The sequence below is a fragment of the Melopsittacus undulatus genome, chromosome 9 (genome assembly GCF_012275295.1).
Source record: "Melopsittacus undulatus isolate bMelUnd1 chromosome 9, bMelUnd1.mat.Z, whole genome shotgun sequence".
NCBI lineage: Eukaryota > Metazoa > Chordata > Aves > Psittaciformes > Psittaculidae > Melopsittacus > Melopsittacus undulatus.
The window spans coordinates 31,776,735-31,789,169 of record NC_047535.1 but is presented as its reverse complement, the minus strand read 5'-3'; the positions used below and the strand labels follow the sequence as shown (position 1 = coordinate 31,789,169).

At 43.4% G+C, this 12,435-nt stretch overlaps 1 protein-coding gene across 3 annotated transcripts in view; it reads left to right on the top strand.

The window, feature by feature from the left end:
* The window catches only part of FOXP1 (forkhead box P1), a 385,773-nt gene that overhangs the window by 24,374 nt on the left and 348,964 nt on the right, over nucleotides 1–12,435 (top strand). The window contains exon 1 of one of the 3 annotated variants that reach the window (XM_031049209.2): nucleotides 11,483–11,604. The exons of the other annotated variants lie outside the window; for them this stretch is intronic. The gene's annotated coding sequence lies outside the window, so the exon portion shown is untranslated. Of the gene's footprint in view, nucleotides 1–11,482; nucleotides 11,605–12,435 lie in introns of those variants that run through there. 3 annotated transcript variants of the gene reach the window in all.

Below are 12,435 nucleotides of genomic sequence, written 5' to 3'. Positions count from 1 at the left end.
ATGAGATGAGCCTAAAAATCATAAGTTATGCATGCATTGAAGTTGCATCAAAAGTTCTTTTTGAGAAATACAGCCATTTTATAGAAGCCTTGTAGTGCAGGCACTGTGCTTTGCCATCTTCTGGATCATGCCCCAGGATCATCTTCATTAACTCCCACTGTCTTCTGCATTAACATTGGCTTCTGTGCTCCATTTAGATTTTCTTTAAAGCATTACATAAACAACTGTCGTGTAAATACAGGCATTTGTAATGGTGCTTTTAAATTAAAAAGACTCTTGGATTCATGCAAGTAGACACATGCTTGCACAAAATAACTTTTGGCTTCCCCCTAACACTTTTCAGAATAATTTAAAGGAAGAAAAGATTTGCAAACAGTTGTAAAAGAGCCATAAAAAACTGTCAAATACCAGACCTTCAGCTAATTGTAAACTGTTTTGCTCTTGGAAGTCATACAACATTGATCTCATAGCTGCTTCATTAAGAAGGTGCTTCTCTGTAGCACAGGAGCTGCTTGCCTAGGTAGCCATGAGCAAAAATAGCAAGAGATGTTGGGCTTCTGCTATGAATGCCCAGTATAAACTAGAATAGCTCCAGGCAACTGAAGTATTCTGTACCAAAAAGGAAGGCAAGCATTGCAGGGAGCTGAACAGGAAAAAGCTGCAGAGCTGAAAACTTAATTTTTTTTAACTCCTCCCAACTGCTTTACCCTAGAAAAGCCACATCATCCCTAGCCCTTTGTGGGCAGGCATGGCAGAGGTGGGATGTGTTGTGGGAGGACCCACTGGCACAGGAGGATGCAGGTGTGGGTGATGAGTGCAGTAATGCCTGCAGGTTTGCTCTCAGACTGTCCTTACGGAATATGTTCTAATCTTTAATTTTCAAAGGGAGACATGAAGAATAATCTTTTCTGGACAGAGAATTGGCCAGCTGGTTAGGTGCATCATTTTTCTTTCCGGGTACCAAGGACAACAAGCACTCATGGGTCAGCTTTTTCTGGTTGGCATTGGTGAAAAAAAATAAGTCAATAGTCCATTAGACTAGATTGTTGGAAAAACTTTTCTCTGAACTCAGCTCTAATTCTGCAGCTGGGGATGGTTTACTTGAAGAATGTGCATAGCTCTTTGCATTGCGTCCTTCCAGTGCTATGAATTGGGGTGTCTGCTTCACAAAAATATTAATAGCAACCTACTGGGTCTCATATCTGGTGTGTTCACTCTCAGTCTCTCTCCTTCAACCAGTTTCTAAAGCCTTATCATTAAATCTCTTTAAGAAGGGAAATTCTTGCCTTTGTGTATTGGTTGGGCTGATGAATGGTCGTCTGTTATCTGCTCAGTCCATGACTGAGTCAGGCTGTCAGAGAAACAGAGCTGAAGTCAAAAGGACTTTATTTCAGGCTTCTCTACCTCCTCTGGGTTAGCCATGGAATGGATTCTCTCCCCATCTCTTCCTGAACCAGAAATGTCCTGTTTTACAAGAGGGAGGCCTGAGGATTTTATCTGACCCAGCCATTTCCTTTATGTTTTCGCAGTTTCCTTCTCCTGCAGCAGTCCTGTGCTGAGCCCTAATGTCCAGCCATGAGGATGTGTCTCCCTTTGCAGTGATTCTTCTAGCTGCTAAACAAGGGGCGGAAACCAAAGTGTCACTACTCACCCCTGGTGAATTTGGACATCGCCCATACATGTTCAGTTCCTGGAAGTCCAAGTCTGTACTGGCAGTTGACTGTCTTGGTTTGCAACTGTTGATGTACTCCTTGGGAGCTGCGGGAAAGGTTAAAATCCTATGTGTGCTTCTAAAACAATGTCAGCTTTTCTCTGAAAAACTCATGTGTGAGTTACCTGACAGCAGATCTCTGTGCTTACGAGGTCTGACTTGGGTGCGTGCACATGACTGTTCAGACCAGTTTCAGTGCATGTTCTATATTGGGTAATGCAGCTTAAGCATTAGGCAGTATGGTGTTTTCCCCCAGCCTAGAAGTAGCTGCAAGTAGGGACTGAGTTGCCAAACTTTAATCAGGGTTGTATTGCTGATTATTTAATATCTACTAGAGGCTGAATTCCCGGATGAAAGGCATTATCGAGTGGCACAGTCTTCTTGAGAGTGAATTTTGGCTGGTCAGACCTGGATGTAAGGGCAGCCTTCAGGAAAACTGGTTAGCATCAATTTTGTTGCTGAGTAGGCATGAGCCAGGCTGCAGGCTCCTGGATTTTGGAGCATGCCAGCACCCTCGTGGCCTGTTTAGCTGGAAAGGATGAACACGGAGAGACCCGAAAGAGGATTGGGTGAACAGGAGGTTGCCTACATACAGCCCTACCATTGCAGTGCACTGTAAATGGTCAGGGAATAGGACAACATTTAATAATGTTACGAAGAAATTTCTGGAAACACAGACCATACAAAGTGGGGGAAAAAACCCCAAAACGTACTCAAAAATCATCTGTGTGCCCCAATTGATACCATGTACCATCACTCATGCAATAGTTTGGTGGTTTGGTGCACTGCTGTCCTTGCTAGTTTAGGTGTAACTTACATTTCTGATCTCATTCACATTCCTTATCAGAAGCATGTCAGAGAATTGGTAAACCATCCAGTAGATTTTGGCCTATCTAGCTGTAATAATGCTCAACTTTGCATTTTGTGTGGTATGCTTAAATTGTTTTGAAAGCATTAAGAAAGAAAGGACTATACACAACTTGCTCAAGAAAGCCTTTGTCATTCCCTTATGACTGTAGGTGGTAAGACCAGTTGCTGGCCCCTGCTTGATGTCTCACAATTCTGCCCTTCCCTGACTCATCTGGTGCTAGTAGTGAGTTTTCTTGCATCATCTTGCCTCATTTATCTGTGTTTTTTTTGTGTGTGTGTCTACTTCCATTTCTTTTCTGATTGCGAGAACCACTGTGTGTGTGGCTGTTAAGCACCACTCTGACTTCTGCATCCCCTTGTGGCTTTGTTCTGCCTCACAGAGAAAACATAAAGTTTAGCCGTGCTTTCCCCTCTCTCCTCAGTTTTGCCCCATTTTAACCACCTTCTTGTATCCTGGAATCATCAGTACCTCTTCACTGCAACAGTGCAGCTAAGCTCTCTCCCAGCAGCACTTTGCTACTTGTTTCCCAATGATAGCCCTCTCGGGTATGAGTGACTCTGTGTCAGTGAGAAAGTACATCTTATTTTTGGACTGTCATCTACAATGTGATTTTTATTGCACCCAGCAGCACTGTCTGCCATTGTAACGGGGCACCACGGTCTGTTGTGCATCGTCCCCTGCCAGGTAGTAGGAGAATGAATACGAGATCCTTATCCTCGACCTGGGCCAGCAGAGGTACAGGGAGATGGCAACTTGGCAGAAAGACCATGCAGGAGAGGAAAACCAAGCATGGACCTCTTGATGAAATCTCCAGCTGGTGGCTGAACTCCAGGACTGTTTTTCTCTCCACTGTGTCAGCCTTAGTTAGTTGGTCTCCAGATGCTGCCACTATATGAATATTCAGAGCCAATAAAATATGCACAATACCGTAAACCTTGTCAGGGTGAGGATCTTGAGGGCTCGATGAACTTTGTAACAGCATTACTCAGTTGTAGGGCACGACTGATGCAGCAATTGATTTCTCAGTTCAGCCTTCACCTTCTTTTGAGCAGAGTTCATCCCTGTTTGCTTTTCATAATAGTGTTATTACACCTCACTGGCAGCAGGACAAGGGAGAAGTGACTGTGCAGCTTTCCGTTCCTGTTTTCATTCCTTGTGTACTCCTGTGCCATAATCAACAGTGGTGAACACCAGTCTGTCAGGCTTGAATTTGCATATCGGATCTGGTATCAGCTGACTGTTGTGGTATTAACATTAATGTAAAATATTGTTTTAACTCAGAATTTTCCAACAGCTACAGAACAAAGGCCCAAAGAGTTTCAATATTAATGAAAAAAGCAAGAGGGGGAAAAAAAGCACAAAGCTATGCTGCAGTAGCAAGAATACAAAAAAATGCATCTTTAAACTTTTTTTCTTCCTGATCTACTTTCTGCATGACTCACAAGCCAGGCTCTAAAATGGCCTCCAAACATGAATGCATAATTTTGCACATCCAAGTGTCTGCATTTGCAGTGCTCTTAAATATCCCCAAGGCGTTGGCTTTGCTGCTGGGGTGGGGAGGAGAAGGGGCTAAGGACTTCATCACCAGAAGGCCCTAACTTGTATTGATACCACTTCCCTGATAGCCTTGCCCCAGCCTTCAGTGTGTGCCAGTCAATGACCAGCATCCATGCAACCTGCTTTTCTCCACAGGTTTATGCTGGACTAGTTAGCTTAAAGAATGTCTGCCTGTTTTGCTTTTTTTTTGCCACCTTTTTGGTTCCTCTTATGTGAAAGGCATAGCCTGTGAAAGAAGACATGGGCTTTCTGAATACCAGCTATATTCCAGGAACAAGCTGGACAAAGGGGGCTGAGGGAGAACCAGACTTTGCAAAAAGTTCTGCATGAAGCTATAGAAATGAGGCAGAGACCACTTTTGGGCTGATGGCATTGCTTTTTAGTCATAGGGCAGTGGGACCTGCTGCCTCTACTCATAAAATCAACAAGTAAATAGGTTAAAAAATTAAATCTGCTTACCTATTTTTGTTTTGTTTTGTTTTTCTTTCAGTAATTCCTGACAGGACCCCTTTTGAAGTAGGCATCTCATCTGTGCGTCTCATGCCTGTTGTAAAATAATAGAGCTCTTAAATGAAAAGCCATGTGGATGTGCTTGCAGGTGTCAGAGCAGGATTTTCACCTTCAGGAGGGGATGTACAAACTGTTTTCAGCTGAAGCAACGGAGGCCAGTTAACAGTCAGAGTCATGGGTGGCTCTTTCAACAGCTTATGATAATTAAATCCTAATTTTAGGAGTTTGATGTGCAGATGACATCCCCTTTTCTGAAAGTGGCCTGTGTGTGCGGTGATACTCGGCGCGTGTTTTGGATGCTTATTGTCGGTCAGGGTAGGGTGAGCATACCTGACATAGCAGAAAGGTGTTGATTTGATTAAAATCTGTCTCTATTGTCTGGCAGAAGCCCTGAATCCCCCTTTTACCCTTTCTGCAAGCAGAAAGAAGTGCAATTTTCATTCAGCATAGATGTTTCCCTTTCATCCCTGAAGCTAATTTTTTTTTTCCTGCAGCAGTTTTGGTGAAATTATGTATCACTTGTGATAATTCATTTTAAAAATTCCTGAGCTGTGTGGCTTACTTTCATGAAAATTCATTTAGATAAAATTAGATATTATTGTTTAATGAGGTGGCATTTCAATTTAGACCTTGCATCATGCATATACCAAGAGTTTTTTATGGAATAGTTAGGTTCATTTGAGTAATAAAGGCTGAATCATGGGGGCTTTAATTCTTAATCGCTGTGAGGATTGTTATCTGTGGGATGTGAGCTGTCTTAGTGGTATTCAATCAAGTGTCCACTTAGCCGTGACCAGAAGTAATTGCTCCCAAGTGGGTTGCACAATGACCTGTTAATACTTGCTTTGACCCTCTGACCTTGTCTGCCCCATTGTTTAGGATTTTATAGCAAGCGAGTCTGCATTTCTGTGGGGTCAAGTAGATATCTGAGGTCAAACATTTTCTGATTACTCCATAGTGTACACTGTAAGTCTGCGGAGTTGTTGCATAGCAATAGTCACCGCTTTAGAGCAGGACGCGAAGGGTTGGGAAATTGTCTTCCTGAATGCATGTAAACAGTTTAATATTTTACTGAAAGAAGTTCATCTTGTAAATTAGGTATGAATAATACATTTGTAATTACTACTCATGTCTTTAAACACTTGTGTCTTAATTGGCTTGGGTGTTTTTTTAATGTATTTGCATTTTGTCAGGGAAGTTAATTTTAACTCGCAGGGATGGAAGGCAAGTTGCGTGGACAGGGGATGGCTTTGTCCTGCATCTCTTTAACGTCTGGGCTTGTGTCAGTGCTTCTACATGAGTTCAGGTGGGGATTGCTTCATCCCTGCCTCAGACTGCTGTGGTCAACTATTTTATGTGCCTCTCACAGCCTTCCAGAATTAATTTGACCTACTTGTTGATGACTGCGACCCGTGGATGGTTGGGTGTCCTGTATTAATTTATTGGCTACATTTAAATGTCACTGAAAGCACGGTCGTATTGTGCAGTAATTTGCGGGTGGAGTTGCCGTGTGTAGCTGAAATGCAGTATATTCTTAGCAGCGTATCTGGCAAAATAACACCATTGCACAAACAAAGCCTTGGTATTGTTTGTAGCACTACTCCCTCGTTTCATGTGGTGGTTACCGAGTTCACTAGCCAAAACACTTCTGCGCACTCTTCAGCCTTGTGGGTCAGCTTTGCTCTAAAATAAGATCTGTGCCCCTCTCTCGGCATCACATCCTAAGGAAAATATTTTGATCATCGTTCCCTGAGCGGGGCTGGTGTGATGACACAAAGCAGTTGGATCACTATACAGTTTGGGGACAAACACAGCTAGCGTTCCTGTGAGAGAAGCAGACTATAGTCAACTGAGTAAGCAAGAAACAAGTGCTAGAGAGAAAACTATATAGCATATGTGGGGGAGAAAAACAAAACAGTGACTCTTTCCACTGCCAGAATATTTAAAAACAAACAAACAAGAAAGCAAAGCAAAGCACGCCTTGCAGTGAAGGGAACCTGAGGGTTTTTCTTACTATGCATGAGGCCATGTGTGGATCTCCTCTAGCCAGGAGGTTCTCAGGGAGGTTGGACTGCCCATCTCTTGAGACCCTGTCATGGCTAGTGCAGGACCTCATAAGGCCATGTGAGAGTTGGCCACAGAGCTCCTTCTTGATTTGCTCCCTCATGTCTTAAAACCACATGAAAACTGTGGCCTTTTGTGCCAGATTGTCCCTGAGACCTTCTCTGTCGTAAGCTGTGGGCACAGCTGGGTTTACGGAGGTGCCTTCCTTTGCAGGCATTGGTGTTTCATGTCCCAGCGCACTCCTCTTGTCCCCCATGGGCTGGGGATGCTGTTGGTGCAGGCACCGGTGCGGCCGCCCAAACTGTGACCTGAGGGATCACCAGAGGCAGACATGATGACTGCCTTTCTCTGGGCCATCTACCTCTGCCTCCCCGCTGCAGCTCGCCTCAGGAGGGAGCATCTCCTCACATGTCCACACATCTCTTCATCCTCTCTGGAAAATGTAACTTTGGGAGATGGTGTAGAAGAGGATTTTCACCTCGTGTTGCTCAGGGTCTGGTTGCTTCATTGGATGGTGCCATCCCTTCTTCTGGGGGGCTGCAGGGACCCCAGCTAAGGTGAACTGGGGATCAGAAGCTTTACCCTCCTTGTGCTGTGGAGTTGAGAAGGGTGGTGGGACTGTGGGGAGGGCATCAGAAATGCAGTTCTTAGGTGCCTACTGTAGAGTCTGTGGTAATAAACATACTGTCTTTAATAATTAACCAGGGCCAGAACATTACTCATAAGGACCTAATGCAGAGGGCTTTGTGAACTTGATTTTTGAGGTTTTCACAAGAAAATGGTGTGCTTTTTACTCCCATTTCTAAATAAAAATATATATATGCAGCTTAGAAAACTGCATACACAGCATCTCCAATGTGATACTCGTTGCCTTGTATCAAGCCCAGGCACTCTAGGTCCCTTGTCTGCTGGTGGTGTCTGCAGCAGAGCACTAGGAACTTGCTTTTGGTGGGAAGATCTTGTGCCGAGTCCAGAATAAACAGAGTATTTCTTAACTTTTGAAAGGAATGTGAGCGGATGCCACGGAAATGAAAGATCCTGTTTAACATGGGTACTGCAACCTTGATCTTTCTTTATTTTTTTAATTGAAATCTGGGAAAACATCTTAAGATGTTGCAGAGGGTTTTTGGAAAGTCTGTGTTTTCCCACACCCCTTGGTCTGTGCAGTGCCTTTGTAGATGGTATGTGGTTTGTGTCAATCGTCAGTCAGGTGCTAATGGTGATAGAGCCTTGTTCAGCCTCTGAACCTGATGCATTTCAGCTCATTGATCTTTGCAAACACGCTTATACAAGCTGGGGGAGCTGCAGGCTTGTAGCCACAGTTTTCAGCCATCTCCGGAGTTTCCTTTTGTAGCTCAGGAGAAGGCAGAATACCAGTTCTGCAGCAGCCTCAGACATCACTGCGATGAGCCCTTCCTTTGCTTTGATCTCAGTTTAGCTATTTCATTTTCCCCCCATCAGAATAAGCAGCAGCACAGATTGGCCGTTGTAATTAATTTTGTGCAGGAAGCAAGAGCTGAATGTTCCAGCATCTCCTGGTTTTCACTCAGGTTGAAGAGGGCACTCCTTGTCCCTGCAACACTACTTGTCCCTGCTGCACTCGTCGTCCTTGTTACAGTCCTTTCAAGGAAAATATGATACTTCTCATGGGATCGGGTATCGGTTTGGTATGAAATTTTAGGGGATATAGCATCCTCATTGGATGCAGACTGGGGCAGCTGTTGATCCAAATGAACAAAAGGATTAAAGAAAAATACGACTGTCATTGGGTCAGTTTGTGCCTGTGGCTTTTTGAGGTCTTCCAGCTATGACCAGTTGCATCTTGCTGCTTTTCTGAATCCACCACCAAGAGCGTATCATAAGAAATTGAAACTCCTCTATCAGCCCAGTCATGTCAGTGTATGATAACGGTGCCCTGCACTCTTGGGGCCATATGCCTTCTATCATCAGTTTGGGTTTTTTTCCCAGAAATGTTATGTAGCTATTAGCATGGTCCTAGGACACCTTACAGAGCTGTTCCTGCCAAGCACTGAACAGCCCCAAGAAGTTGTTAAAACTGTAAATGTGAAGCAGAAGCACTCAGCAATTTCAGAAGCGCTCGGCACCTTCCAGGATAGAGCAATATAAAAAAGAAAAAAAAACCCAGCCACACAACAAAAAACATGAGATGTAGTTATGCAAATTATGACCTTTAAATGCATTTTATATTTGGATTGAAGTTGCTAACGCATTCTTTCCAAGTTCTGTTTTTCCAATGCGATTCTGCTTCAGGTGCTTCTCTTTGTATTGGTGGAGCAGAGTGGTGGTGGCCCTGTGGAGGGAGTGTGGGACATGATGACTGAGAAGAGCAGCCACCATGCTCTGGGATGGGTAGCACATTGGTTAACAAGGGGCCTAAATAGGTGGATTTTAATTTCACTGGAGGGCCTGAGCACATTAACTAGATGGCAGATTCCTCATTAGCTAGATGGATTAAAATTTGTATCATGGCTGATGCCTATCCTGACTAATACATGTAACTAACAGCTCATCCTACTAGAGCTATTGGACGTGACTTGGGTGGAGGGGAGGGATTGGCTTCTGCGGAGGATATTTGCAGAAAGTCACATTTCCACCATATGTTAGCAGGAGTCTCTTTGGATGCAGGTTTTGGATGGAGTTCTCTGTGTTGCTGTAATCTGGTTTGTCCTTTTTCTACCACTAGTTCTGAATCATACCAACTCCTTGGATTCTTCTGTGTATTTCCTGAAGGACAGTGGAACATTTCTGCTGGCTCAGCTGCCTTTCACCCCTTACTTCACATTGATGAAGTAGTAAGTTCTGGAGGACGGAAGGCAAATTTTTGTGGCAGTCAGGAGTGAGAAGGGCTGCAAAAAAATCTGAAAATTCTGTCAAATTAATAAGAAAAAAAAGAAAAGTAAATCTAGAAAAGGAAGGTACCAGGAACCTCATCAATCCTGATTCAGGTCTGGCTTGTGACAAATCATTATGTAGGAAGGGAAATATCCCTTTAATTTTTAATAGCTTTGCAGTGAAGTTTTATTAGGCAATAATCTGGTTCCTGAGTGGATAAAGGATAAGTGTGAGGGCCGAGTAATTTTGTCCCCTCCTGTGCAGTTGGGAAAGCAAGAGAGGGGTCACGGTGAGACAGCTGCCTTGTGAAGCTCAAAGCAGCATCCTTCTCGGTGCCACAAGCATACCGAATGCTTCCAAATGGATGTTTACAACATAAATATGTTCAGGATGTGGGTAGCGAGAGAAGTGTGGGAATAGACGCGAAGGTGCATGGGAGTGGGGCTGCGAAGGGGGAGGTGTGAAGAGAGCCAGGAGAGTGTGATGCACATTTTGCAGATAACTTCTCTTCGGGTACCTCCTTCCAAAGCCTGGGTGCGCACTTCCCTGCTCCTACCAGCCTGTCCTGGGGCTTTATATTCACTGCAAAGAGGTTCTCTTACTGTCTCTGCTAATGTCACCGGTCTCTTATTTTCAAAATGTTTTTATTTTCAGGGTACGACAGCTGATAATAAGCCTCGATTGGTCAAGTAGCTTAATTTGTAGTTTAGTTGTTGGTGTTTGGTGTTTCATACAGTATTTCCCAGGCACTGAGTTCAATAGACATTTCACTGTCGATTAATAAAGCAGTGTAGGGCACTCCTCGATAATATAATCCTTATGCCAGCCTGGTTGCTAAACCCATGAGTCCCTCAGGCAGTAGTAGACAACTACACTTGGCGTTGCTGCTTGTTTTTACTGTTGTCTCAGATGACTAGGCAGCATTTCTGCGATTTTAAGGCGGCGTGTTACTGCAGTATCTGGGATGAAATTACCACTTACAGATGTATAGGTGACAATCTGACTCCCTTCAGCTGTTGAGCATCGGTGACTTGGGGAGGCTGGTGGCGTGGGGCGCCTTCATTGCCCTGTGCCGAGGATCAGAAATGAGCAGCTGGCCTTCTCTTGTAATTTTTTTCCTCCTTCTATTTTGAACATCTGCTTGCCTGATTGTTTTCTGTTTTTTTCATTTTTTCTTTTTTTTTTTCTTTTTTTTTCTGTGGCTCTTTTAATTTGTGGTGAATGTGTATTTAATGTAAGTAAGATGTTAGCTTCTGTCTAGTTTTTCAGCAAGCATTCCAGTAATTACTGGAGTACCTTTGAATGCTACAGCTGCTATTTCCAAGTTAAAGAATCACATTTTCCAAGCATTTATAACTGAATTCACATGGGTAAAACTTGGCATTCGAATTGCCGGCCCACATATCTTATTTTGTCTTGATCCTTTAGGTTAGCACATCAGCTTTGTATTTGATTACAATGGTAAAAATGGCTTCTTGCCGCTTTGGGTGGTCTTGACTACTGTTGTTTTATGAAATTGTTTTAATTTAAAAAGAAAATAATACTGATTTGGGCCCTGAAATGATTTCTTTGTAGTTACTGCTGTGGGCTGGTGTCTTTCCCCACTCTCCTTACCCCTTAACACTGTGAAGCAGTCACTATTATTTTAATATTATTTGTTGTTACATCCCTGGTAAGCTTCTCAGAACATGGTTTATCCTTTCTCTGCTGATGTCAGGCAATCCCTTTGTGCCAAAGGACATTGGCTAAGGCCAAGCTTCCCCCCATACCCTCGGTGATGTTAACTCAGCTTTCCCAGATGCTCCTGGAGAGCGAGGCACCCAGTTCCTGTTGATTTTAGGAAATTAAAAAACAACAACTGTGATTTTAAATTCACCTTACCTTTCCATCACAGATCGTAGCATGAGGTCCACGGGGTTTTGACGACCTGTGGATTGGCTGCACCAGTGCTTTGCTTTGCATTATTTGAGTGCGGGGTGGTTCTGAGGATGTCCCAGTGCTGACAACGCAGCTCCAGCCCTGTGGCTGCTCTGCAGCAGTAAGTGACGCTCTCTCCCCTCCCTCTCCTTATTTTCTTTTCAAGTGTGATTTTTGCATTTCCCGCACAGAGAGGTATTTATATATTTTTTTTTTAATTTTTATGGCTATTTGCAAGTTGAAAGGTAGCAATAAAAAAAAAAGAGGGTGTGGGGAAGATTGAAATTTGACCTCCAAATATACTTGGTAGATGTGGTGATAATTACAGAGCTTAGCTTTGGTGGGAATGGGTACAATGTGTGGTTTGTTTCTCTGGGTAGGTATGCTAAATGTAGGGCAGATGAGTTGAACAATAAAAGCTGAATTGATGGATCTGGTAGAGCGAAGTACTTCAGAAAATTACATTATTTAGTAACACAAATTTTGTGAAAAAGCCTCAGTCTTCCAATAAAAGCTCGAGAATAGAGCCAGACTTAATTAACTACCAATATTAATTTATGTCATTGTTATCAGCAGTAGTTTTACTCACATTTTAATATTTGAGCTGCTTAACTCTTCTTTGCAGTAAATGTCCCTTTAATGGGACATGTAAAATGATGTTTCACATGTAATTATACTTTAATTACATATATTCAGGAGGGAAACATATCCAAAGGATAGACAGTGGACTTTGTCTTGAACTTAGGTTTTATTTGCGTGTTATAGGAGCTAGTATCTATAGGCTCTGCAGTACTTGGTGTTCCACGCCTCTTGCACTCTGCACAGCACTTGCCCTGGGATGCGGATATGGGTGCATGAGCATGGAGGAGCAGCACCCATTTCTCACACACGATCATGTGTGGTTGATGCAGGGAATGACTGTCTTGTGAGCCATCTGCAGGGCTGCTTGGGG